The following is a 26,853-nucleotide window of genomic DNA, read 5'->3' on the forward strand; positions in this document are numbered from 1 at the left end:
TTTAGGAACTGTGCCCCCCAGCCCCCTTTTTTACAACCTAAACACTTTCTCACCAACAGCCCGCTCTAAGGGAAAACAGACGAACACCTGAGCCGTTTATCTGACATCCCAATACTATGGGCAGGCGAGGTCAGGTAATTGACTCCCATTACACTGCCCCACATGGAAAAAAGGTGGAGCACGAGAGCACACTCCGAGCGAGGCAAAGCACACGAGGAAACAGCAGTTGCAAGATGGCAGTTTAACAAGAGGAGAAAGATGGCGAAACAGAAGGGGATTGCAAGGAGGGAAGTTCCCTTCACCTTTTTCGACAAGGAACAGTTACATTAATGAAACCTCGCGAGAAAGCTTGAGACCAGTAAACCAAGCTAAAGAATCCTGCATTGTGTGGCGGAGGTACCCGGGGCCCTCACAAGTCAGTAATGAAGGCGGGGAAATTCTCCAGCCACTGTGGTACTGTCCTTGGCTCCAAGAACAAAGCAGCTTCAGTGAAAGCAACACAGCCAGTGAGTTGCGGAGACCGATGCGAGACTGGTCTTTGTTGAAGCCAAGGTTGCAAGCAGCAACATTGTATGGCGAGCGCTGAAACGAACATTGTTGAAACAGTGTGATAAGAGACACAAATGAAGTTTAACTGCTGATGAGTGATTGAACTTTAAAGCAAGTTGCAATACCTTTGACAGAGAGGTCTGGCACCGCGTGGGTGCTCAATCGAAGGTTTCTGTAAGGTACGCAGCTGAAACGTAAAAGTTGATCCGAGCCCGACAGAGGGAGATCAATTGACTAAGTGTGAATCGAAGTGGTCCTGCGACGGGTCAGGTCAAATCTCGCACACAGTCAAGTCTTTGATTTTGATAAAGTAAAACAAGTTTGATAAATATTTTAAAATTGGTCTGAGCCCGACAGAGGGCGATCCATTGAAAACTTTGTGTTAAAGTGCGTCTGAGCCCAGAGGAAGAGGTGCCCGGGGGTGAATCGAAAATCTCCCAAGAAGTTGTGCATGAGAATCAAAAGGAGCAAGGAACTTTGAATGTTTGTCGTATCAGGCCGTCTGAAGTAAGACTTTTGAATGGCAAAGAGACTTTGACATAGAAGGCCCGGATCCTGAGATTTGAACTGTATCCTCGTGCTAGAGAAGCCACAGGCAGTGCTAAACTTGAGTGTGCCTTGTCCCGTGCTGAAAACGTGGGAAAGGGACGCCAACGACTTGAATATGCTGACACATCATTTCTTGAACACTTTTCTTGTGCATAACATTGTTTCCCACACTATTTGTACTTAGAGGTAAGGATTGGCAATAGGTTTATTAGTATAGGCCCTTTTATTTTGAAAAAACCCCACTAGGACTGCGTTATTATTTGATGTTCATAGGTTGTTTCCATCTTTAGATTTACGTTTAGATAGGCATTTTTCAAACCCTATTGAAGTTCAATAAACACCCTTGAACTGTGATCACGTGCATCTGTCTTTACTGTTGCCACTGTGAGTTCCTTACATAGAAAAGCCCATCCCGGACTCCGATTGATGCAAATGTGGAGCAGCTCATTTGCTATTGAGGTGGCAGAACAAGACGTACATAGCTGCTAACGGTGGCATACTTTTCTATTTTTTTTAATTATTTTATACAGTTTGTTACAAACTTTTAAAATACATCAGTTATCACATTTCCATTATTACACTACATCAAATCGTCTCAAGACTTAGGTTACCATCCTTCACCAAAGTACTCTATACAGTTTTGCATGATTCATCACCTTTTGTGGGTCAAAATTGATATCTTTAATTTTGTGTTAGCAGTTCATTCAGTTGAGCTAGAAGGAAGGTTAGTGAATAAGTCAGTTTCTTATTTGTACCTTTGGATAGTGCCACCCACCAGTCGTCTCCACTTAGACAAGATCTTTCTGATAAACATTCCCAGCTATTTCGTTCTTGCATCTCTAAGTGCTGGACAGAATAAGGTTAAATGTTTTAAAGTTTCTTCTGTGCTAAAACAGAATCTGCAAGTTTGTTCCTCTAATTGCAGTTTCTGTCTCAGCCCCTTTATTTCTTTCATTTCGAATAGATTCATTCAAAATATAAGGAACAGGTTACTTTGTTTGGCCCTTGGAAACTTCTCCAGATAGTGAGTTTGGACATTTGGCTTCAGTGGCAACATCTTTCATTTGCTGTCTGGATCTTAATTCGCCAGTGTGTACCCAGTCTTGCTGTAACAATCTTTTTTTAACTAATGTGGGGTTGGTTAATAAGGCATCCTTGTTTTACGCTGCTAATGGTTTTGATTGGGCTAGATAGAGTTCCTGCCTTGTCCAAACGGATTCTTATTTCGGTTCCTGTATGAAGATCTTTTAATGCGCCTAGCAGACTTGCGGGACAATTCCAGTATTTTAGTTTTGACCACAGAAGTTCTCGGTCGACACTATCAAAGGCGTGGGCCATATCGATGAATGCAAGGTATATTCTGGTCCCCTGCCGAATTGCTTCCATCTTTAGTAGGTTAATTTTTAACAAATTCAGCCCACTGCCTATGCCCTTTACAAAGGCTGTTTGTCTTTGATCAAATGTACCTGATGTTTTTGTCCATGATATTAACTGTTTGAGTTGAGTAGCAAAGATTTTTCCAAGAACGTTTAAGAGGGCAATTGGGCGATAGTTCGTAGGGTCAGATCATTTGCCTTTTTTAAAGATGGGGACCACAATTGCACACTTCCATGTATTCGGGATCATACCATTGCCTGCAATCATCTTGAACAGCAAGGAACAAAAATCTGCCCATTTTTCTGGGTTCTCTTTTAAAGTTTTATTCGTGAGGCCATCTGGACCTGAAGCTCGAGATGAGCGAAGTTGCCGAATGTTCTTCAGGATTTCGTTTTTCAATCAACAGGTCTCAATTCTGGCATTTCAGGATCTTTTATATTGTGTTTAGCAAAGAGGGCGCTATAATGGTCGATCCACTGCTTCTCTGTGACCATGTTACACATGATGGCCTGTTTTGGGATTTTATTGTTTAATAGTTTCCAAAACTCGCTAGTTATTTTTTGCCATTGTGCTAATCATCATCTCTGCATCTTGTTGGTCTGTCGGATGCTTGTGTGACAAAGGCCAATTTCTATATTTTGGTTTGCCCTTTTTTTGCTCTTTTTGATAGTTTATCGAGCTGGTATTCCGTATACTACTTGGTTCTTTCCGAAGCGCTTTTTAAAACAAATCTGTGTCAAAGGCATGACATTTCTTTCACTCCATTTTTTTCTGAGCCTTGAGTATGCTCCCTATAATGGTCCAGCAGGGTACAATTTTCAATTTTTTCCCGATTGGATTTGGTTCTGTTGTTTTGCAGTGAACTGGTAATACTTTCCAATTTTTGTGGGTCAATTCTTACTCTTTCTTCCAGGTTCTACCCTTAACTTTGGTTTCCACATGGGTTATTTTTCTCTCACAATCGGCGATATTTTGACTAGGTTGTGGTCGCTGTGTTCCATGTGGATCACCTGCATAGCATGCGCTCTTTGCGCAATAAGTTCTGTCACAAAGAAGTAGTCAAGGATCGAATGATTTTTTAAATTTATTTATTTTAGTATTTCTCAGGTTGCTTTAGCAGGGGTGTTTCCGTTTAATAGTGTCAATTCCCTTACTTCCTGTTTTTGCAGCCAGTTGGTAGCAGTTTCTTGACAAGTTTGAGTTCCTGTTGGCTCTTTTCTTGCTGATTTCACATTTAGGCAATCAATGTTTTAATCTCTGCAAACTATGATATTTGAGCGAGGATCATTCAGCCTAATATCTATTATGTCAGTCATCGGGCCGATTAAAGGTCTGTGTACCTGCAGCTCGATGTTCCCAATAATCATTTATTATGATTATCTTTTTGCCATTTTTCCCTTTGTGATAACAGTATTTCAATCTCAGATAGTTGTATAATGTAAAAAGTTCTTGGTGCTGATGATTCGGCAACCACTCTTTCTTTGCCATAGTTAACAGTCCGGCAACTGTTCTGCCTTTAAGATTTTCTTTAGCAGGGTTTACAGAAATTTCATAGCCTTCAATCATTGGCACATCAACAAGCCAGGTTTCCTTCAGGCATAGTAGATCTATTTCTTTCAGTGACTGTGAGGCCTTGTTGAAAAGATGTGAATTGGCCCCTGGTGTTCCAAGATCCTATAGAGAAATTGTCCTCTGTGTGTGAACTGGAACGTTAGCTGTTGTTGCATCCTCCCAATGAGCTTGCAAGCCAACTCCAACCATCGTCCTTCCTTTCTAAGTTCACTTCGTGTTTTTTTCTTTTTTCTGTGGGGTCTTTGGTTCCACAAGATATTGTAATTCTAATTTGGTTGCTCGTTACTTTACTACTCGCGACAAATTGTGTTTCTTAGTTTATGATTTCCTTTTGGGCAATGCTGTTATCATATTTCGTGCTTTGAGTTTTTACAGTTGTTTTGGCGATGATTTAATACATGATTATCTTCTTGAGGAGACCATTTCACTGAGGGTTTATCGTTCTTTCTAGGTTCAGAAAGATCAAAGCCAATTGGATTAATGGAGGGTATAGCATTCATTAGCATCTCGCGAATTGCTGCCGATTGAATGCGTCCCTCGGTCATGAATTCCTGCGTCCAGAAATTCCACTATTATGTCATCGGAATCAATAGTTCTGAAGATGGGAACGAGATGTAGTAAACGCATGACATTTATTCTATTGAGAATGAGCCCATGATATACTGGAAGGATGTGCTCTAAGATCAGAGTAATTTGAAGATGCCTTTTTGTTTACCTTTTGGTGTTTTTTTGGATCAGAAGGGTATCCTTTTTGATAGATTGGCATGTCCATCTTTTTACCCTTTGGACTTGTTCCTGAAGATTGGTTTATGGTGCTTTTTTAGTTGGTTTTGATCTATGTCGGCTACTGATTTCACACTTTTCATTGCTCAAGGTAAACAATCTGCTAGACAGTGTTTTCCTTTGTTAGAACAGTCTTTAGGAGGTTTTGGGTATCTGGTTCGCTCTGTTGTATCTTAATGTGCGGAAGCGCAATGTTCCTTCACCTGAGCCAAGATTTACTTTTTTCTCTCACAGACCGAACTTTTGGTTTTGGGATGATTTCGCAGAATCTCGACCCCTCGGGCTCATCTCATTTTGATTTCTCATCACAATTTTGAGAGTCTCTGTATCTTGTTCGCAGATAACCTTGTTGTCTTTTAGCCCGTCCAAGTTAGATTCTTCTCCTTCGACCGAGCTGTATATGGAAAGATTTAACAACTCTCATCATCTCATCATTGCTTCCTTTTTGTAAATCAGTAGGAGCAATTGGAGCATTTTTGATAGGGTTAAAAGTCATGCTGGCTGAGGGGCTTGTGCTAACATCACCAATTCTGTTATTTGATTTTTTTTGTGTGTTTCCATTGGGATTATTGTAACGTTCAGAGATTTTATGTTAGAGGAATGAGATTTTATGTTAGAGGAATGAGATTTTATGTTAGAGGAATTATTACTGTTGCAGCTCTTATTTCTAGGCCGATTCTTTTTTTTATTTTATTTTTTTAAAATTTTCTTTTTTTTTCCTTCCTTTGGGAATGATGTGCTCATTTACTTTTTCAAGGCCTTTTTTAGTTGCTTGTAAAATGGAGTATGTTCCTTCAACATTCTGGCTTTCGGCTATTCTCTCACCACTTGCTGAAGTAGAGGGTTGTGTTGAAGGACCATCACAGTCCATTTCAATTTGATGTTCTTCCTGTTCCGTCCCTTGGAAGGGACGCCCATACAGTATGGAGGAAAGGGGACGGGACGTAAGAGTAACAGAATTTACGACTAACATCTTATTGGAGCACTTAAACATGGATGACAAGAGAAGCCTTTGCTGCATTAAGTTTTAAACAACATGAAGCGGCTCCGAACATGCAACAAGAAACTACAAAGGTGGATTCAACGAGTCTTATAAGTAGTGGTTTTAATGCCCTACCACAAAACAAAACACCAACCTGTGAAATCCTATCGAATCATCAGATTGAAGCTTGTGTGCTGACTACAACTCTAGTTTCTGAATCCACACAGTCTTCCGTAGTAAAAGATACTGCAAGTTTAAAGATCAAAACCCCTCCTCGGGGGGTGAGGGGGATATTTCCACCAGAAAAAAACCTTCTTCCCCTTAAAATTTAGAGGAGCGCTGGGGTGCAGCCCAGGGAGCATGCACTGGCCTGACTCTGCCCTCTGGCGCCACACCTCAGTCCCCTTTTCCGTGTCGACGGGAACAGGGTGAATTCACCAGCGCTCCTGGGTTTGGCTTCGGTCATGTGATTCCACACGCGGATACTTCTTTGTCTTTTCGATCATTCAGGTACTCTGTCCTCAGGCGTAACGCTCCTCCCCGTCGTATGTCGACTTTTACAGGGTTCAGCAGGTGTCCATCCTGCAACAGGCTCTTCCCAACTTCATACCCCCACGCCCTCTGCCTACGTTGCCTTGGCCCAGACCACGGTTGGCAATCGGGTTCGGTGTGTGACTCGCTATCCTCAAAGGCTCTGAAGAACAGACTAGCCAGGTGGAGGGAACTCTTCCGGAGGTCGCCTCCAGAGGATCTCAAGAACTTTGTGAAGCATCGAACCAGGCTCAAGGTAGGGCTGATATTTTCCAGCGCACCCCGCAAGGGAGACTCCTTCCAAGAGACTCTCCCGCGCAGGAGGGACCGGCCAGGTCCTTCTACCAGCACGTGCACTGAGGCTGCTTCAGCTACCGCCTTCGGGTCAAGGTGTCCTCTGATCTTCCCAGGCGCAGTGTTGAGGGACCGGAAAGTTCTTTTACCAGGTCTACACACGAGGGGCTCCGCCCTTTTACCGGCACCATGCCCAAAGGGCTATGCCCTAATACCTGCAATATGTCAGAAGGTGTCGCACCTACCGGGCCAAGGCCTGAGGAGCAGGGTAGGCCTCGTGATCAACACACGCAAGAGTCTTGGATGAGGCCAGGCCCAGCGGGCCGAGCACCACGTCGCAGGCACCTGGTAGGCAGCTCGACAAAATGGCTGCCGTGCCAGAAAGAGGCACCCATCCGACGCCATTCCAGGAGTTCGGCGAAGAACGAGTGTCAAGGTGGGACTGGCCTCAACCAGGTATGTGGCCTACAGTCTAGCCCTCATTTGCGCAGGGCAGCTTTCCTTTGCGTCCATATGGACAGGGTATGCAACAGCTTCAGCAGCCCCCTGCTACCCTGTCGGCACCCCCTGCCACCTCTTTGGCCAGTGAGGAGGTGCTTTTTGATAAGTTCCTCGGCCTCATGAGGTCACCTCGGATGGGGGTTATCAAAGACTCCATCAGGGAAGTCATTCCGGACATTCTAGCGGCACCACAGACTCCTCCATCGAGCCCCGATGCAGCCGCCGCCTCTGGCTCCACAGCCAACTCCGCAACCTCTGCCGCCTCCTCAGCCTCCGGCTGCGGTTTCTGTACCCCAGCCTCCGGCGCCATCTGCTCCTCCTCCGCCAGGATCCTCCAGATCCGCAGGATACGGACGAGGAGGAGGATCCGGACCCGCAATCCTCAACCAGGACCTTCCACAAACATCTTGCTGGCCTGGCGCAGTACCTGGGCCTCCCCACAACCTGAGGTCGAGCAGCTGGCAGAGGTGGTTCTGGCTGAAGGCCTCACGTGACGCCCCTCTGCCAAATCGGGGATTCCTATGCAGACCAATGTAGTCTCTCTGGCCAAGACGGGCTAGCTCAAACCCCACTCGGCCCAGCCGGTCAATCGACGCCTGGACGCCAAGTACAGGCAGATGGAGGGGGATACACTCTTGCTCTTGGCCCATCCTCAGCCACACTCCTCAGTGATCTCTGCGGCATCACTATACTCCAAGCCTCAGTCGTCCTCCGCCTCCTCCTCGGTGACGCTGCTAGGCAAGGAGGAGACCTTGGAGGCATACAGCAAGAAACTCTACTCCAAAGCATCCTTGCATCTTCGTCAGGGCAACGCAGATGGCATGCTGGCTGCCACCAACCAAAGTTTATGGTGGGAAATTGCAGACTTCCTCCCGGAACTCTCCACCCCGTGCCAATCGCACTTTAAGGCGGGGCTAGCTGAAGCCAAGCTGGTGGCGATGACCTCATGGAATCCACAGTGGCTCATATCGATATCTCAGGCCGTGCCATCTGTATTGCCAAGGACATGAGAAGAACAGCCTGGCTGGCGGACAACAAAATTCAACCTGGATGTCCAGGAGCACATTCTAGATCGACCGTTCGGGGGGGGGGTTGGGTGCGGGGCCTCTTCCACTCCTCTACGGAAGAGGAGCTGGACAATAAGAAAAATGGCTCACAAACAGCAAAGTCTTTATCCATTCTTACAACAACCACGCCCAAATCGTACATCCATCTCAGCAGCGCTCGGAAAACGGTCGTACATATGGAGGGTTCCGTCGCTTCCAGGAGCGCAGATCCAGGCAGACGGACCGCTCACCGTCTCAGAGCCTCTGCAAACAACAAAAGGGCGGAGGGTAGTAAGGGCTTTTTCCAGTCCCCCCTCCTCAGCGTCAGCCTCAGAGGGAAAGAAGGCATGACACGCCCCTTCGTGTCCACGTGTCTCCGGTGGGGGACAGGCTTGCTCTCCATTCACACTTTTGGTGCCAGAATTTCACGGACCCCTGGATCCTCTACGTAGTATCCACGGGGTACCGCTTTCCTATCCCAGCCTCTCCTCCCTCCTCCCCTACACTCCCACAGGTTGGGACAGCAACTCTTTTGGTGGAGATCCGGTCGCTCGTAGAGAGCCAGGCAGTGGTGGCTTTTACTCAAGGATTTTCGCCATTCAGAAGAACCAGGCGGGCCTGAGAGTTGTGCTGGACCTTTCCACCCTCAACCTCTCACTACCCCTCCAAAAATTCAAGATGGTTACACCAGCTTTTATAGCAGAGACATTGGACAAGGGATACTGGATGTGCTCCCTGGACCTGAAGGCCACGTGCCTACATGCCCCGATTTGGCAGCCCCATCGTTCTTCCCTTCGGTTCAGGATCATGGGCTACCATTTTCAATACAAAATCCTTCCATTTGGCCTCAACTCTGCCCCCAGGGTCTTTACCAGACTCATGAATGATGTGGCGGCCCTCCTCAGAGTGCAGGGCCTCCACATCTACCCATACCTCGACGACTGGCTCGTCAGGGTGACAACTCCGGAAGTGGTTTGCCACTCTTCCTATGCCCTTATGAACACACTGCACAATCTGGGCTTCTCGCTCAATCTCAAGAAGTCACAGCTGCAGCCTACACAGACTGACATTCCTGGGACTCATCTGGAACACGTGCTCCGAGAAGGTCTTACTGTCGGAGGACAAAATCTTGGCCATTAAGAGGGCCACCGCCCACTTCCTCAGCAGAGAAGTGACCTCGGCATGGTGGTACCAACATCTCCTCGGTCTACTGGCAGCAGTCCTATTAGCCATGCCACACACGAGACTAAGGATGAGAAGGATTCAACTGCACTTTGCAGCCTCATGGAACCTGGAACGGGGCTTGCAATCCGAGATCAACGTTCCTCCATCTCTCCACACGGACCTACCATGGTGGTCCATGGACTGCAACCTATGGATGGGCAAACCCTTTCGGCTGCCCTCTCCGCAGGCCACCATCACCAGGCTCCTCGCTTGGAGGGCTGGGGATCCACCCTGGACGATCTCTCAGTACACGGCTCCTGGACTCGACAGGAGCAGGAATACCACATCAATTGGTTGGAGCTGAACGCCATCTGGCTAGCGCTCAGAGCATTCCTACCACTTTCCAGGGACAAGGTTGTCCTCATCCTGACAGACAACTCGACCAGCATGTACTATGTCAACAAACAGGGAGGCACCAGATCCCCTCCTCTTTGCAGACTGGCAATCAGCATGTGGGATTGCGCCCTGGAAAACGACATTCACCTCTCGGAAGTCCACCTCCCGGTGGAATCCAACCTTGAAACGGACGGGCTCAGCAGGCTGGGAGCGAACAATTACGAGTGGCAGCTAAACAACCTAGTTATTCAGGAGATCTTCAACTGGTGGGGTCACCCCACCCCCACATGGATCTCTTTGCCACCTGGCACAACAAAAGTGTCCTCAGTTCGCATCCTGGCAAGGTCAGGGCCCCGGCTCTCTGGGCGACGCATTTCACCTCCAGTGGACCGGCATGAAAGCCTACGCCTTTCCGCCCACTCCTCTGATCCACGGGGTAATTTGCAAAATCAAGGAGTCTCGCCAACTCTTCATCATTCTGATAGTTCCATGGTGGCCGGCAAGGCCATGGTTTTCGGAGCTACTCAACCTCCCGGAGGTGCACCTGATTCAGCTTCCGATGGGCCCAGCACATCTTCTGGTGCAGCAGGGGGGCAGAGTCATCCACCCTGCACCAGGGAAACTAGCCCTCACAGCATGGTACCTGAGGATCAGGTAATGCTTTGGCACCTTAGCCCCTCACAGGCCAATCTGGAGATCATACAAGGCACCAGGAGCAAAGCCACCAGGGCCCAGTACCAAAGCAAATGGACCAGATTCTGCAACTGGGAAGACTGCAAGGGAATTGACCCCTTGGCATGCACTTTCGGCGACGTGCTCTCCTTTTCGGCGCACTTCGCTCATTCAGGCGTACAGGTGGACACCTGCCGCACAAACCATTCGAGCCAATGGCGTCTGTGGACATCAGGCTGGTCACCATCAAGACGGCCTTACTAGTCGGCCTTACCTCGGCTCGTAGAGTCAGCGAGATCCAGGCACTGGTCGCCTATGAGCCATATACCACCTTGCACAAGGACAAGGTAGTCATGCGGATGCACCTGGCATTTCTGCCCAAGGTTCGGTCTGCTTTCACCTGAACGAGGAAATAGTCCTTCCTATGTTTTTCCCGATCCTGAGGACGAAGCACAAAGAGTGCTGCACTGCCTGGATGTCAAGCGTGCTCTAAAATTCTAGCTGGACTGGACCAAGGGCTTTCGCAAATCTGACGCCCTGTTTGTCACTTTTGGAGGCTCAAGCCCAGGCTATCGGGCCTCTAAGGTTTCCATATCCCGCTGGATGGTCTCTGCCATCAAAGAAGCATATGAGGGCCAGCACAAACCACTCTCGGCCAACATGCATGTCCACGCAGTCAGGGCCAAGGCAACGGCATCCCATTCCAGCGCCATGTCCCTTGGCAAGTCATAAGCCGGGCAGCCAGTTGGGCCTCTCCCTCAGCTTTCTGCAAGCATTACTGTTTGGATGCCGGCTCTAGATCTGATGCAGCTTTCGGACAGGCGGTTCTCAGAAACCTGTTTGCTTAAGGAGGGTCTCCTCCCCACCCTGGGGCTGCAATCAGTTGTAATCGCCCATACAGTATTGCGGAAAGGGGACAGGCCGTAAGAGTTATTCTAAGTTACTCACCGTAGTGACTAACATACTCTTAGTCCATAATCCCCTTTCCTCCATACATGCCACCAACCTCCCCCCTAATAATACTGGTGTCATTAGGCAATGTTAAATCTATTGTCGACGGGTCAATGGGGACTGAGTTGTGGCACCGGAGTGTGGAGTCAGGCCTGCGCATGCTCCCTGGGCCGCACCCCCGCGCGCCTCTAAAATTTAAAACGGAAGGTTTTTTCTGGTGAAAAAGTTTGTCTCCCATCCCTTGGAAGGTTCGCCCATACAGTATGGAGGAAAGAGGACTATGGACTAAGAGTACGTTAGTCACTACAGTGAGTAACTTATCATTTTTTCGTTGTCAGAGCTTGACTGTGCTTTCGTTACATGCATTTCGCTTTCAATTGAGGCTGCTTTAGAGTTCAGCATGGCGATCAAGGTATTTTGATCTTTAAAATTTTCGTTTAGATGTTCATACATTTTAAGGCATGAGGAAATGGCAGTTGTCAGAGCAGACATTATGTTCGAATTAACCTCCAAAATCACTTTTCCCACAATGTCCTTTATGGCACAGTCATCAAGAACACTCATTTCTTACACTTGTTTGGCTAGGGACACTTCGTACTTTTGGTTAGTCTTGTACAATGAAGCAGGAGTCTGAAAAGTCAGAGGATTCCTCACCGTCATCGTCCAATAATACATTTGGTTGTTTTGCCACTGTGCGGTCCACAAAGGGAGTCCTTGTCTTTCTTACAAGAGTGAACTTCGGGCCAGGTTGGAGCACATTTAGGGTGTTGAGAGCTTGCCACCACTGGAGGAGACCACAAATAGACTCCTTTCCATTTTGTTGGAAGTTGCTCCGTGTCATGGTACAATTCTGACCCATCTCGTTTTTTGGGGCTCATTTGAGAACCGGGTGTTATTTTGGGTTCAGCCGCCACAATTATCTGGTCTGTTGTGCTTCTTTCTCGCTGTTTGTTAGAAATGCTGTTGTTTAGCACTGCTGGGTCCCATAGCAGTTTATCCGCAACTGCTAGGGAATTCTGCCGCTCAGAATGGTTGCTGTTTGTTTCCGTGGAGAGTGGGATTGCCAAAACAGAACTCGTAGTTAGAAAAACTTTGTCATTATCTGTCACTTGCAACCAAGTGTTGGGGATGTTTCCATAACAATTTTGGTCGCTCGACACAAAGGGAATTTTTTGGGTGCTTGTCCAGGATTCAGTGCGGTTTTCACCCGATCACTTTTTGTCTGCGTTTTCCATTTTCACTTTCTTTTGTGCATGTTCTTGGTTTGCAGGAAGTTCAATATTTATAGATGTGTTGTCTGAGTGTCTCCCAATGACTTCCCCATGATCATAGCGTGTGTGTGCACACCAAGCTAGGACACTTAACTGGGGCACCACAAGAACTTCAACCATTGAGACGGGTAATGGGGCGATTAAAGTCGGCAATGGTTCGCTATTTGTAGCGCCAGCACTATTCTGCGCAATTCGACAAAAGTCAATAGGGAAGATAGATTTTGAGGGCGCTGTGCATATATCGCTTGCATTACTTACATGGGCTCTAATATGGCAGTCGTCCGATAGTAGCTCAGGAAATGCAGATTTGCATCGCCGAAGCTGCAGCCTTGTTAAAGGGCAGGCTGGAAGTTTACTCACAGAACCTTGCAGTCCTGGGTCAGTTTTCTGCTGGGAGGTCGCCATGTCGCAACCTGCGCAACCACAGCAACCACAAACACTCCCTGCACTCTGCATCGCGCTGCGGGGGAGGGTGGGCTCTTGTCGTGTAAACTCTTCCTTTCCAGTAGCAATGGACAAAACACTCAGATTCGCCCACAAAATTCCAGTTTGCTTCACAGTTCCAAAAGCGTGCGAGCAGAGTGAGAAACACAAACACTCCCCGAGGTGGTATACATCAACAGAGGCACCACAGGAGAGTGTACATGGAAAAAGGTCAGGTTTACTAGAGGGCAGGCAGAGGAGAAGTGGAGGAAGCTTGTGCGAAAAGTAAAAGGTATGCACTGACCCACATAAATACAAAATTGTAGTTTGAGTGGTATAGCATTTAGATTCCATTCATGTCCTGATGAAGGCCGGAACAGTATTTAGCCTTATTGTATGGCTAATTAGAACCGCCTGAAATAACCGTTGATGGATATCTGAAGAAATAGACACATAGTTATAGGTGCACATTAATAGTGGATTCATGTTAGCCCAGTCACACTACCGGGATTACAGAAAACTAAGTATTGAAACTCAACGGTCGTTGTGTAAAAGGGAATGAATGTGTATGACTTGTGCGATATGTATGTATTCAGCTGAATGAAGAGGTGTCTGTTGATAAAAAATGGTTGATATGTACATTAGGAAGTGTTATGATGCATTTTCAAATTGAATAAAGTGTTGATATAATCTTGGTTGAAACAAGAAGGATCAAATACATTATGCATGTCTTGCTCGGTCTGGGACCATTGGTCTTGATCAGTTCTTTAGAGATATGTTATGATATCCTGGAAAATTAAGACTCTACAGGTACTCTTGCAAAGTGTATATTATCTGGCATGTGATTGGACTGCCATCTTATGTTCAGACACTGTGGGGAGAGTGGGGGTGCAGATGGAAGTGTGTGTCTGTGCATATTGACTCCCAGGCAGCAGCTGTACCACTTCACAGAGGAGGCATCCATCCTCCACTCAGCAGAAGTATCTTGCGTCCAATCAGCCAAAAATGGTTCCCTTCTTGGGTAAGTGCCAAACCGCTGTGAAGGATGAAGAGTAAGGCTTGGACACAGTGGCATGATGCGGGTTGGTCACAAACCTTTATTGTCAAATTAATAAGAGGGGTTGGGCCAATCGATCTATTCCTAACTTTGAGATGTTTCCCTGCCTCAACAGTACTAAGGAACCCCTGTCAGGATGTTAAACAAATAGTGTCCTCAGTCCTGCGTCGAAAACTGACCCTCGCAGGTCAAAATAAATATACTGTGAAAATATGGATATCTATTAGCTATAGACTTATAGCTTTCTCTTGAAGTTCCAGGCATACAGTTCCAAGGTAAAGAAAATAAAGTTCCACGAGGCAAAAGGGGATTACCTTCCCCAAGAATTCCTATAGTGGCTTAAATAGCATATCACTGTTCCAGTTTGTTGAAGGGGGACGTCTCTTCCCTTGAATCTTCTCTTGATTCACAATTATCCTTAAAGGTGTCTGGTTTCTCTTCTTTTCCGTTTATCACTGTTCCACAATTCTACAGAATGGTTTTGACCCCTGAGCTTTCTTAGTCCTTCTTCCCTACCTGGTATACTCTCCTGCCAGGGTACTGTAGCTTATACTTTTCTTTTAAAAAAAAAAGTGGAGCTATGGATCTTTCCTTTTGATTACTGTTCCACACTTTAAAGATGAGGGTTTCAACCCCTTGTCTCTTCTCACTTCTCTTCCCACTCCTTACTCCTTACTCTCCTGCCATGGTGTTACAACTTTCCTATTTGGGTGCGAGTCCCAGACTCACTGTTTGCCTGGTTCACTATCCTGCCAGGGCTTTGCCACTTTCTTTTCATTCTCTTTTTCATCCATGAAACAATACTTATCCATTATACCGTGTAAGCTCCCCTTTCTTCACAATGTTTGTATCAATGCTACTATTGTTACTCAGACTTTTAACAGTGTTCATATTTGTATATAACCTACTTATTGCATTTACTTAGGCTTTCCACAATGTTCGTATTTGCATCAACTATTTCATTGCCTTTGTGCATTGTGTGCGACATGTGGTATTCGCCTTGAAGTGCCTCGGTAACCCATGTACTCTCCTTGGGCTTCTGCAGTTCAGTGGCGTCTTCGGTGTTTGTCTCATTTCTCTGCCCTCTTCACTTTTGGCCCGCTGACTATCAGTGCACCCAGTTAGCTGCTTCGTTCCCGCTTGGCAGCTTCAGCTGCTGTGACAAAGCAGCAAACTTCTCCCGGCTTGGTATGCCTTCACGCCGTTCTTGTCAACTTCTGCACTGCGTTCTGCAGTCCTCTTGCCTCCAGTGTCCCAAACAGCATCAGAACAAGTCGGCTGCAGTTGCAGTGCCTGTGTCTCTCTCGTCGCTTGGTCTGCTATTTCCATTTTAAATGTTCCAGACTTGGCATTTTCCAATGACTAGAATGTGGTGTTGGTTTGCCGTGCTTGGACATCCTCATTACTCCACCCCTTTTCCTCGTCTCTGTACTAGAAATGAGGGGGAGAGAGGTGCATAATGTTGGCTAAAAGAGCCTGGGAAATCGGCATCTACATTACAATATGCCATATAGGAGTGACACAGGTCTCTGGGTGTTACCACGAGTTATAACTGAAGGGTTGTTTAGACCCAATACTCTCTTGCCTCCATGGAGTTTCTTTCCCTACCTGTCCTCCCGCAGACAGCCACCTCCAGGGTCAGAGTCGGGTAGTTTCTGCCTTTCCATTGCCACGTAAGGGAAGCTTCCCTCCAGAGAATCAGTGACTGTTTCTAGTTTCGTCACACCACCTTAACCTCTGTTTCTGCCAGCTCGACCTAGCAACCCCCACTAGGCCTTCTACTCAATAGGGGACTGCCTGGGCTACTTTCCTCGTGCCAGCTTTAACAATAGTAATATTCCCCAGGCCATTGAGCAAAGTTCCAGAGATGCTTTTTTTCTGAGCACAAAATCCTCGTACCCTCTATACCTTCACATGGACAGGTACAAAGACTCATAAGCAGGGTGCAGCAATTGAAAAAAGATTTCTCGAGCAGTAGATAAAAGCAGCTAGATGATATTAATCATCACGCTGTACACAGGAGCTACACCAAGGGAAAAGGGGAGTATGCCACAAATGTAACTTGCACATGATATAGAATGGACCCAATCATATAGTTTTCACAAGGCCCATTATGCTTTAAATGTCTGCTAGTTCTGTCTTGATGCTTTTTGATAGTTTGAAACACAGTGCTTCACATAGGTATGCTTGTGTGGCACTGGCTGACCTGGGAAGTCAAACGTTGCTGCTGCTAATTGTTAGCATCCAGCTAACCAGGCTCCTTTAGGCTCCACACACCTGGCATGATGTTGCTCGCTGCGAATAGTGATGATTGATGCGCCTCCACCACAGTCTTTTTCAGAGAATCTACATTTAGGAATGGAGAAGCACCGTTTTTTATTGTCTGAATATTTCAGCCTGAAGTTCCAGTAGTCTTTGACCGCAGCCACTGCTATTTTGCTGGGAGGAAGTAGTCGATGGTTGGAAAGCAGAGTATACGCTGCTTCCTTTGGTCACACATGACTTAACAGTATTGTTTACAATAATTGGACTTTTTTTTTTGCCTTATGGCCCATAATTGTCTGTCTTCCATCTTTGCGTTGCAGACCGAATAAATGAACACATTATAAACGTGTATTGCGTAGCACGCTGAGAATAATCTCCACTCACTTGCTGAATGTAGCAGTGCTAGCAGGTGGCTTCAACAGTTGTGTTTTTAAGTCCTCCCTGAAGTTTAAGAAAGATGATTTTATTCATTATAAATCACCAGCATGGTGTTGGAGGCAGTGAGCTAATGAACCTTTCTCTGGGAGGGGGAGATCAAGGCACCGGGATCTTTCCAGCTACCCGTTTTGCTCCCGCATCCTGAAACACTTGCAGACCAGATGTCTGATATTTCAGTTTGCTGGGGTGAAGATTGTTTGCCTAGTCATGCCTGAAGTTTTTGTTCAATTGTTAAATGATTTGATAAAGTGGAGCAGGTTTTCTGCAACTTGGTGAAAGAGATTGGTGACACTCACCCACGATCTGATAAGGTCCATGGTGTCATTGCTTTGTTGATCGTGACAATGCAGTGTTGAGGTTTCCGGAGGAGTAGTATTTTTGGGCTTCATGAACAGCTGCCCTGTTTTGGAGACCTGTGATTTGGGGAAGCTTCTAGCCATACATTTTTTTTTTTAATGTGGTCAAGGTGATTTGAGTGTTTTCCATCTTTGAAGACCCCCAGACCTCAGTCTGGTTATTGAGATAATTGTTACCATTCCCTAACAAATTAACTAAATTCATGGGTCTAGTATTAACCCTTTCCTTCCAAAAAACGCCTTTCCTGCGTATCGCGGACCTGTAGGTGACCAGTATAATCCTTGCCTTTGTGTGTTTCCACGGCACCTCATCCTTATTGCAGCGTCTGTGACTCCGATCCAGGCAGAACATTACAAATTCTGTGCCACTGATGGAAGAAGCGCCGTAGAGATCCTGATTCTCAGAATCTAGAATGCTTCATGGTGGGGAATAACACCATGACAAGGCATACATTTTCACATGCTGTGGTCTTGGCAATGTCTCCTTTCCAAGCAGACCATTGGCCATTGGATAGAATGAAGGGAACAACTCTGATCAATAGCTGATGGCACCAGCTTCGAGTACACTCTAAACAATTGTGGTGATCTGGTAAATCCTGACGCTTGAAATCTGTTTCAGGTGACCACCATTGGCACCATCTATGGCTAACCATTGCTCTTAGTTCATGATGACCTAAATCTAAAAGATCATTCATTAGACCAATAGAGTGGTACCCAAGAGTGAATGAACGATCTCCTCCCCACACATGACCAGAGGTCCAGATATTGATGCACTCGGTACCACACAAGCATAAGAAGCTTCTGGTCCATACCACTGATACTTTTCTTTACTTGATGGGATGGGGGTGTTGAAGGGCAAGGGCCATATGGTTTTCATAACCAGGTTAGTGCTGCCAGTTTGGTACCTTCCATACCCTATGAGCAAAACGATACCCACTCAGATAGGGGTGGGGAATCCCAAATGACACTATGAAAATAATTAAATCGCAACCTTTTTTGGGGCTAAGTGCCTTAAGATAAATTAGGAGGTAGATAGATATATCAACAGTTCAACCAGACATTAGTTTAGTTAATAGAAATTTATACATTTGTATTCATACATCATCATTAAACAATACAATACAATATAATACAAAATTAAAAACTGTTCTAAAACAAACATTCTAGTGACAGAATATCCTTATCAATGGGAGTCTGAATAACCAATTGAATCAGTCAGTTGAAAAACAACACCGGAGTACTAGTGTTCATTCCGGTGGTGGTAAAAATCAGTTAGATTCCAATCAAGATCTATTATGACAAATACTAAAAGATATGGCTCAACCTATTTGTTCTCCGACTGATTCTGGAACATTCTTCAGGAGGGATGAAATAGGTCACAACGACTATGTAAGATGTAAAGCTTTGTCTTCCCTTCTTGATAGCTACTTCTGCTTGAATTAGGAAGGACTGTTGATAAAACAAAAATAGGGGAAGCTATAAATGCTTGATTTCCTATTCAAAGTATTCGGCTGCATGACTAGAGCCAAATGAAACATTTACCTGTCTAGTCGGTGGGTGTGGTCCCAAAGGGATTTCAAATTCAATAAGAAAACCGTACGGATGGTTTATAATTAATCCAATCTGGAATAGGAATCTGTAGAAATGCATGTTAAATTGAATCAGGCCACCAGTTCAGTTATGAACCTACATTCCTGAAAATAGCACGCTCAGGGAGTTCTCGAGATCCATTCTGGCAGTTTAAGGTCGCCTCAAGCAGTGCAATCTCTGCTAATGGTCCATTTAAGGCCTTTCATTGTCTAATGGAAAAAAATATAAAATGTTGTTCAACGTCGGAGTGGTTTCAACAGTAGGGATCTGAACGTAGACCCTTCATATATGTATCTGACTCTATCCCTTGCGATAGGACGCATACATTGAGAGCTACAGCTGTATGGAGCGATCAAATAGTCTAGCGAAAACTGCATACCTGCAGGATGTCTGGTCGTTAGAGGCTCGATTTTAGAGGACTCAAAGTTAGTAGGGTTCGCGTATAGACAGAAGGAATGGGTCTTCTGTTGTTGCATTCGGGATTAGGTATCCAATGGTGATCCTGTCGATCCCGATGGGAGCTAGCAAACAAAATAATTAATAAATTGTGTTTTATTAAATTTGGCTCGTGAACCGACCATTAAAAGAATTATAGTGGTGGAATGCTATTCTACTCGGCGGCGTGACATTGGAAAAAACATGTCTAATTTCGGTTCTGCAAATAGCGGGCGGGTTTAGGAACGCGCGTTTAGGTAGCTATACCGTTTACGATATTAAATTGTCTTTTTAAACGTTCGAGAGTTCTTGCCCGATACGCGTGTGATGCAGCGTCCACAAAGAGTGCAGGATCTAATGTCTGCCTGTACATAGCGACAAATTCACATTTCTAGTGAAGCTAGGAAATCTTGGTGCATCTTTTGTTTTTACCGAGCCTGGTAAAGCCTGTAAAGTGCCGAGGAAACTGCCGCCATCTTTGAGTGGCATTCGATAGGAGGTAAGGTTGTCCTGGACCACTAGTACTCTGTTTTTCAACTGACTGATTCAATTGGTTATTCAGACTCCCATTGATAAGGATATTCTGTCACTAGACTATTGTTTTAGAACAGTTTTTAATTTTGTATGCACTTCATATTGAAGTTGAATTGTTTTTTAATAATGATGTATGAATTGATATATTTTCTTAACTAAACTAATGTCTGGTTTAACTGTTGATAAATCTATCTACCTCCTAATTTATCTTCAAACCATACCCACGCAATACCACACTCTAGCTTTAAGGGTCTGTCTCAACACACTCGATGGTTTGGTTATCGAGGAATAGTCACTTCAAAAGGTGGCCTTTTCAATTCTGGTGCTTACCTCCCCACGTGTTGGTGTAGGATGCTTGAGGACTGCTCGAGACCCTCTGAGAAGGCAGATCATTGGAAGCTTCTATGTTGTGCAAAGTTATCCCTGTTAAACTGCCTATCCCTTCCCATCCAGTCTTGAGACTTGTAATTCTTGGTTCAAGTTTCTCTCTGCAAGCCAGCGTGCTTCCGTCTCTCTCTTCCTGCGAGGAGTTAATTGCGCTGCGGTCACACTTGGATCCTTCATGTGTCAAGTCTCCTAATTTATCTGAGCAACCTGTGATTTTTAGTGGCATGGCTGTGCCAGGCATGTGCATAATCTCAAAAATCAAACACCCCTCTTTCACTTTAAAAGTTATTTGTTCTGTCTGAATTGTTCTTGAAGCATCGAACCAATCTTCTACATGACAATTGTATGTTTATTTTGTGCCACCTTCCATTGTGTGCATTGTTTAAAAAAAACTCCTTACTTACTAACCATTCTCGGTTTCTGCACGTGAATTTCAACAAATGTAATTTGTTTTTATACAGAAATAATGAAGGTAAATATAACAGTACTTTTCATTCGCTTTTCACGTGGTCTCATTGCTTTATTTTCATTCAGAAACAATAATCCCATGGCCAGGTCATGTTTCAGCTTTCCCGTAGTGTGGAGCTTTTTTTATACGGGGATGGTCTCATTGCTTCATTTTCGTTCAGAAACCATAATCCCATGACCTGTTTCTGCTTTGACATGGTGTGGAGCTTTCTTCAGAGTGGGCCCCAGCTGGCACTGCAGATGAATGACGATGCTAGATTTCTGACTCGAGATGGATAATATCACAGTTCTGTGCATTCTGTCCTCTAATGGCACCCTACACATCTCGTGAATCAGGGCAATCTAGAATGCAATATTCAAGCCCTTCTAAATGCATTTTTTCCGGTCCAAAATAGTCAACCAATCCCAGGCAACACTTCTGTACAGTGTTTTTAAAAATGTGGTTTCTATCCCTTTCTTTCAGGTTATATCCATTATATGGAAAATAAACTGATATTATTAATCCTCTTAAACTGTCTCCTTATTAATTGTTTATGCATAAGGATGGTCTACCATTATCAGTCTCCACTTGTCATGTATGGGGTTGACTTGTTGGCAGAAAAATGACTATTCTCATTCTGGCTTTTAACCCACAGCGCTTTACAAGTTGCCCCATTTGTAGTTTGTTGCAAATGCAACTTCTGTGATGAAGATCTGTGTCTTAAGTGTCCTTTTTGTCATCCTTATGTATCTGATTTTAAAGGGACATCAGAAAATATTTTACCATAGGTGTTTTGCACTTTTTCATGTAATTTTTAAAGCCTATGTGGAGTGGTTAGAAAATGTACACACTGCAACTGGTGAATGGGAAACATCTAATCTCTTTTGGAGGCCCCCATAGTTTATTTGTAACAAAGTACAAATGGCCCTACTTGTAAATCATTTTTTGGAAAAAGATTCTAATAAGGATGATCGAAGGTGGACAGTGCCAATGCAAATAAGAGGTGGAAAGATTGATATTCTTGGAAAAAAAACAGTAAGAACAGTCTCAATGAGGACCTTGAATTGGCAAATTAAATATGTAAATCCTTGCACAACAATAACACACAATGGCCATAACGAGAGCAGCACTGCATCTCAAGATGGCTGCCAGCCTTATTGTACATCGAACAGTGGCATTATGTCACTCTCCAAACACAGTAGAAGGACTCTTTTAACGTACAACCAATCATGCTCATGTGACCCACTGGCTCATTTTAAAGGAAGGGCCAGAGGAGCAAAATCAATGCTGCTGCGGTTTTTGCACAACTGGTATTCCGCACGTGAAGAAATATCGGAACCTCCCCCAGAGTATTTAAATTTAGCTAAATTACTTCATCTAGACAGGCTACATGCTTCCGGAGTCATGCGATATTAGCAGCTCTCGATTGCATGTGGTTTCCCCTATACCTAATTTGCGGATCGAGAGCTTGAATCTGCAATATGAAAGCTTAACCGTACATGGAAATATGCTGGGACACTAGGACCTGCGTACAAAGACTTTCAGTGATCCTGTACAATATATTGATATCTAGTCTGATATATGATTAGACATAGGTTCTATATCAATATACATATTTATTTTAGGTGATTTGAGGAAGACTACATTACAATCACATCTAAATGATATTTAATCATGAGCATCAAGTTGAGGACCTTTCAGTTTGATGTGCAATTCCAGTATGTAGGTTGATTCAAGTCCTCTTATGAGAAATAGAACCGAAAAGTAATTTATCTGCCAACAGGTCAACCCCATTATTAAAGGGAGGTGAGGATCAATTTTTCTCATGAGAATGGTAGACCGTACTTATTTGTCAGAGATGTGTGGTGGTCATAAGAAGAAACTATGCACAGAACTGTGATGTTGCCCCTCTAAATTTAGAAATATTTAAGCATTGTCATTCGGATACGGGGACACGCACCCTGAAAAAGAACACAACCCCCTAAAGAAATCTCCACTTCAAGGGAAAGCTGAAACATATCAAACGTGATGGGATTGTTCCTGAAAGAAAATTAAGCAGAGACACCAAATGAAGACCTGTTCACTTTTTGTATATTTTGTGTTTTTATATAGGAATAAACTAAATTTGTTCAATTTCATGTGCACACATTGATTCTTAGTAGGCAGAGTAAGATAGTTTTTAACACTACACACAAAGAATAGAACATGTAGAATTGTCTGAATTGTTTGCAGGAACGTTTCTGACAGAAGGCATAGTATTGAAGTGTAAGAGCGTGTTTTGATTTTTAAGTCCAATACTGGCTAACCCTATAATTTAGCATCTTTTATCCCAACACGCCCAGCTGCAGTCTTTACAATGTACCTGTATGACACTCCTATGATGCCTTCACAAAGGTGTTCATAACTTTTATGATCTTCGTAACTACACTTCCAGGCAAGACTTGTTTGAGGCATATTGCTTGGTGTAGTTTTGTCACCAAGGAACTACAAGCTAGCCTACTGCAATCTACCGAGCGTTTGTCTTCAGACTCCTAGCCTGCTTCAGTACTGGGGGCCAATGCTAGTCGTCTTCGAACACCAGGGTGTTCTGAGATACCCCCTACCCCAACAGATTTCCCTCTGACATAGACATTGATGACCATTCCGAGGAAGGGGGGGTTTCTAGTTATGAACATTGTGTACTAGATTGCGTAATGACCAGCCCGAGGGTTAAAAAAGCCTCTCTTCCCCATCATACACCCTGGTGTCCTGAGTGGGACATTGACGCTCTTGCAGAAGACTAGCTGTTCGAATGTGATGGCTAGGAAAACTGATACTGTGAAACCTGCTTCCGTATGTATCCCCTACCACACAATGTGGTTTGCTTCAGCCCCTCTTGTCGGAGGCCTAGACTCTGGCTCCCTGCTGTTATCACTACTGGACAAGCAGCAGGAAATGTAGGGACTTTTATTGACTAAACTGTATACCAGATTTCTGTACTTGCCAGCCTTGTGTCAGACAAGCAAACACTGATTAAGCCCTCTTAGGGTGCAGTGACCTGATGCTGTTTCAGCTACGCACCCTCTTAGTCCCTGAAGGTAAGAGTTCAGTGGCTAATTTGCAGATGTCAGAAAGGTAGCAGAGGCTCAGTTTAGTATGTTCTGATAAAGACCCACCTCGCAGTGACTACAGAAACCCAGTAAGGGATAATTGGCTTTCTGTTGGATGGTTGAGGTCTTTGCCGGTATGAATTTTTAAACTTATTATTAGACTAAGAGAAGTAACAGTTGTTGGAAGAATGAGTTGGACACTCTGAAGACATGGTTCAGGTTTTTTAATGTACATTATAAGTAGAATGTCAATAACTAGAGGGAATACCCTACCGATCTAAAGAAACTAAAGGTGCTTGTCTGTTCTCATGAAGTCCAAAAGAAAAGGATGTACTCTGCCCTATCTGGTCCTGCCACTAATTCAATCTAACTTAAAATAGACTAAGGGAATGATTCATCTACGCTTGGCCTCTCCTCCAGTTCATTCAATATTCTCTTAAGTTATAACCTCTCTCGTTGGGATAAATAATCTGTGATCCATTCTTGTAATTCCTCTAGAACAATTTCCTCTCTTGTACTTTGTGGCCCCTTTTTAGAATGTCCTCCACAGTAATATTTATTCATAATCAAATTGTTACTTGTAGTTTCCTTCAGGCTGGGAATCCTCGGTAAAGAAAAAATCAGTATCAGTTTCGTTTCTGATCTGTCTTTCGTAGTAGTAACCAATCACTGATCTCTGCGTCATACTGACCACAGCCAATGACTGCACTCTCCCTAAGCCCCGCCTCTGGCAGCAATCTTCAGATTTTTACCGCACGTTCAAGTGTTGGGAGTCCTCGTGCTTAGCTCTCGAGCTTTTGCTGCGTTTTTGTGCTTTTTTCAGGTGAATTTTCACATTTTTCGGTTAATCGAGCCTCAAGCTCCACCGTTTCTACTCCCGTTAACGGGTACCCGTTGCGGGATTTTCCTACGCCCCTCAAGGGTGAAGATTTCGTCGATTCCAGAAGATTTGCGGCCTACTTCGAGATGGCCCAGGACGCGAGTTCATCACCCGGACCCAAGCTGTTTCGCAGCTGCCCTCGATGCGGGCTGCAGAATGTGTTTAAGGAGGATGAACATTCGGGATGCCTCTACTGTATTCATGGGGACAAGACTCATGTAGAGAAGGACTGCCAGTTCTGCAAGAACTCGTCGGAGCGGACCATGAGGGACCGTCGATCCCGTCTCGCCAGCTGGTTGGAGAAGGGCTCAACGGGTGAGAAGAAGAAGAAAGGGTCCGAGCGGGCTTCTAAGTCCTGTGCGGGCGCCCCGGCGACGGGGGCCCAACACGAGGCCAAGCGCAGCGAGTCCGCTGGCTCCGGGAGCGCCGAAAGGTCGGGCTCTTCGGTCGCCTATGCAGGGCGCGCCTTCCCCGGCACCGTCAACCACGAGCCAGCGCTCCGGTTCGGGGAAGAGGAAGTCCGAGACCCTGGGTAAGCTTCGGGAGAAGCCCCGTCCGATCTCGAGAGAGGGGGAGCGAGGCGTCGCCCCTCCCCCTAAGGAGAAGGCCCGGGACGCACCTTCCCAGGCCCCTACCTGGGCCCCTACCCAGCAGGCAGCAGGCAAAGGTCTCTATCGAGGCGATCGCGGGGACTCTGGCCAAGCCGGCAGAGACCCCGCCAGCGGAGACTGCCTCCGGGACTGCCTCCCTGCCGCCAAGGAGGGATCCTCTTTTCAGCCCATCGTCATGGCCACCATGATGGAAGAAGCGAGGGGGGGCACGGTAGCCTCCTCGAGCTCGGAGTCAGCCTCGGAGGAGGAACTGACCGAGGCCGTGAGGAATCTTGAAGTCCAATTCGAGAAGGTTCGATCTCGTAAGGAAGAGCCTCGGGAGATAACCGAGGAAGACGACGATGGCGAGGAAGAGCAGCCTTCCTTTCCAGCGCAGCCGGAACCTAGGCCTCAGGATAGCTCGGCGGCCATTTTGTCTGTGATCCAGTCCTCATGCTCTGAGATAAGGACGAGATTACCACGGCCCAGGCCGGAGGACCCGCAACCTGGCCCGTCGGGAAGTCCTCAGAACAAACGACGGAGGACCCAACCCTCTCCTCCACTCGCCCCCGTGAGGCCTACAGTTCCCTCCTCATCCTCCCACGAGTCGGGAGATGACGGTGCGGTGGGCTCGACGACGGAACGGGTCTCCCGTCGCACAGGCCTCTCCGCCCGACGAGATTGGCTCATTCCACGCCATGATCGCCAGGATGTCCGAATTGTTCCAGCTCTGCCCGGAGGAGCAGAAAAAGGAAGGTTTCCTCTATCAGCGCCGGGAGGCCAAGAGGAAGACTGTCATCGCAGTGCCTCTAATCGATGACATCTGGGAGGAGGGCCTGTCGGTACTCAAGAACCCCTCCACGGCACCAGCCAAACGGGACCGGTACAAGAAGAAGTACTGGGTCCCCGAGACCGCTCCCCTGTGCCTCAGGGCCCAGCCAACGCCAGACTCGGTCGTCTCGGCGGCGGCGAAGAAGAAAGCGGCGGGGTCAGGAGCCTTAATGTCGAATTCCCCTCCGGACGGCGAGGGAAAGAAGTTGGACGCCATGGGGCGACGGGTCATTTCGTCGGTGGTGAAAGCAGCCAACGCCCTGGCGATCGTGGCCCGTTACGACAGGGAGCTCTGGTTTAAGCTGGCCCCCATATTGGACTTCCTACCGGACGACAAGAGGTCCGAGGCCCTGGTAATACTTCAAGACGGCGAGATGGCGTCGGACCACGCCATAACGGTGGAAACCGATATTGCCGATACCGGGTTCTGCCAGCTGGGCAACGGAGTTTGCCTACGACGACGGGGTTGGCTCCGGGCGACCGACTTCCGTCAGGACGTCCAGACCAGGGTGTTGGACATGCCGTTCGATGGCAGCAACTTGTTCGGGAAGGCGGTGGACGAATCCCTCCAAGCCATAAAGACGGACACAGACGGCCCGCGCCCTAGGAGCCCTTCAGCAACGACGGCCCTTTTGGAGGTCCGGAGGCAGACAGGGGGCCTCCAAGGGATCCAGCGGTGGCTCGTCGTCCTTCCGCCTGGTGGCAGGCTCCTCGTCTCAGGAGGCCTACAGGGGTCGCGGCAAGCAGGGAGCGCCTCGCCGCCGTCAGCAAGGTGGCCAGGGCGGCAAGGCCACCACCTCCAAGCAGGAGTGAACCGGCCGTGGCCTCGGGCCCCCACCGAAGCACCCCGGTGGGAGGCCGGCTGACGAAGTTCGTCGGCGTGTGGAAGTCC

General features: G+C 46.3%; 1 protein-coding gene across 3 annotated transcripts in view; it reads left to right on the forward strand.

Moving 5' to 3' along the window:
• The window catches only part of MARK4 (microtubule affinity regulating kinase 4), a 612,664-nt gene that overhangs the window by 431,946 nt on the left and 153,865 nt on the right, over nt 1-26,853 (forward strand). The gene's annotated exons all lie outside the window — the stretch shown is intronic.

This window comes from Ambystoma mexicanum, chromosome 2p (genome assembly GCF_040938575.1).
Source record: "Ambystoma mexicanum isolate Mex_15411 chromosome 2p, UKY_AmexF1_1, whole genome shotgun sequence".
Lineage (NCBI taxonomy): Eukaryota > Metazoa > Chordata > Amphibia > Caudata > Ambystomatidae > Ambystoma > Ambystoma mexicanum.